The following is a 2,663-nucleotide window of genomic DNA, read 5'->3' on the forward strand; positions in this document are numbered from 1 at the left end:
ACACACACACACACACACACACCTAGGGAGAATTTGGAGAGGCCAATTAACCTGACAGTCAGGTTTTTGGACTGTGGGAGGAAACCAGAGTACCAGGAGAAAACCCACCATGCACAAGGAGAACATGCAAACTCCATGCAGAAGGACCCCGGGCCGGGAATCGAATCCAGAACCTTCTTGCTGCAAGGCAACAGCTCTACCCCAACTGCAGCCCTTCATACACACATATTTCAGGAATATTTTACATTTGTGTTCCTTTTATCAACTTTTTTTCTATAATAAAGACCTCTATACAGATGTCTGCTTGCAGTGAGACATATTCTGCTGAAGGCATCTTTCTGAGATATAATTGTTTTTCCTTCCTACTGTTACCAAGTGCATGAATGATGGCTAACTGCAATCACTACAGATTGAAAACTTTATCAGTAAGTGTTAAGTGAATTTGACTGAATTAGAATAGATGTAAATCATTTTGCATCTGCTTGTGTTGGATTCAGTGTTTCTGTGTGGATTTAGTCTGTTGATCTTATAAAGCACATTAAGACGACACTTATTAAGCACTATGGAATTTATTTTCCTGCTCATCCATATTTGTTTGGAAAAATGTCAACACTTTAAAATTGTTCAAACAATACCTGATTGCGTGAAAAATAAACAAACCAAAAGACACTTGGGCTGTGAATATCCGCTAAAGATATAAGAGCAGCTGCTAAAACAAGAGAGGTGCAGGAAGACACCTTACTAAGGCTGTTCTTAGCAGTTCATGTTTGGGTTGGCAGAGTGGAAGAAGCTGCAGGGTCAATCCCTGCCTCCGGCTTAGCTCAGGATCCCTCAGACAGACTGAGCTGCTTGGAGCTCTCCGCATATCTCACAGATTGAAAGGTAAAAAGCCTAAACCTCCATATTTGACAASCTGTCATTGTGTGTTTGTCATGTGTGCAGTAGTGTACGTGCAAGCATGTATGTGGGCGGTGAGCTACAGAGTTCATACGGGAGGGAAGCCAGTTTCTTGCCACATAAACACAACCATCATAGTTTTCCACAAGTAGAAAAAAGCCGTACAAATCTGAGGGACAAGTGTCCAGAGAGGAAGCCTTTGTTTACTGGCTACTGGCTGCTGAGGTTTGGCAACTGCTCTGTAAATCTGAGCCCTAAGTTTAACCACAGCAGCAAATATAACAGTTAATGACCGAGTCTCACAAGTCAGATTGTGCTCACAGAATGCCTCTCTGGTCTGCAAAAACACAACATAAATGATGATGGTGAACAACAAGTTAATGAGTAATTTATGTATTTATTTATGTAACAGTATTTTTGTGCAAATAATATTTAATTTAAATGAAAATAGTATTCATGGGGTGGAAGAATGATCAAACTTGAAAATCTTTTCTAACATCATTCTTTTGTCATTTTGCTTCCACATATTTCTCTCCTGTAGTCATTTTGCTTTCCAACAGCATCTAAAAGTTCCTACAAAAGTTTGGGACATGACTGGTTAAGAAATCAGACTCTGGTGACATATTTCGTACAAACAAGACACAAAGGGTTGGAGATTATGTAAGAAATACCAGGGACATTTTAAGAGCACAAAATGTATCCCACCTTTCTGTAATCATTAAGATGCTTCTTAAGATGAAATAAAGTATTCAAAGATTGGTGTTCTTTTCTCACTCTTATTTTTCATATGCGTAACTTCAGTTGTGGTGCAGCCAAGAACCAACACATAAAATACACAGGAATGTATTCAACCCCATCTTACATGCACAAGGTCCATTTTACTGTTTCCACATATGCCATGGAATCAAAATCTAGTTTTATTCAATGGAGATGAATTTATTTATTCTTTCTAAATCAATGCACAAATTGATAAAACAAATAAAAGGTTTATTCATCTCTTCAGGTGAATAAACAGACGTTTCCAGTCCACCTGTTCTGCAGGCTGTTTACACGGGGAAGAGACGAGGATCTAACTAAGCTGCTTGTCCTGAAGTCTAAACAGGTGAAATCCTTTAAGACGGCCCAATCACCAGGTGACAGTCGCCTGTCTGTCAGTGCTCTGACTCCGCTTAGCGATGGACTGGAAGTAAACAAACAAGAGTGAAAGGGGTGTGAGAGATGAGTCATCAGTTCTGGGCTGCCTGTGCTGTCTGCATGCCTCAGTCTGCTCAACATCCGCTCCCCTGAAGGCCCTCGTCACCACAGGCATACTTCAGCAATTACCTTCTCGCCCACACTGTCAGTCACATGGGCTGTAATAACAGGCTGTTGCACTGTCCTACTCCAAACCCGCTCACCAGAACTCTGCAGCCACACACACACACACATACACACATCCACACCAGACAGTGTACAAATCCTGATTGCCAAGGCGACACATGCTGCTATAAAAATGGTATTATTTCAAAAGGATTTCAGAAGTTTGAACATTATATTTCTTCTTCATATTCATAATATAAACAGTATGTTAATAAACATTAACCAGAATTCTGTAATCCTAAACATAAACTGATGGATGAAATTTTATTAAATCTAAATATAAATATTCAAAAGTGATAAATCCATCATGCAGTATGATGCCAGATGGATGGAAATACCAGTTGTGCCAAAAACAGAACAGTTTCCCTTGTGTTGTTTACAGCATAGGCGTAAATCCCAGGATAATC

Source organism: Poecilia reticulata, linkage group LG21 (genome assembly GCF_000633615.1).
Source record: "Poecilia reticulata strain Guanapo linkage group LG21, Guppy_female_1.0+MT, whole genome shotgun sequence".
Classification (NCBI taxonomy): Eukaryota; Metazoa; Chordata; class Actinopteri; order Cyprinodontiformes; family Poeciliidae; genus Poecilia; species Poecilia reticulata.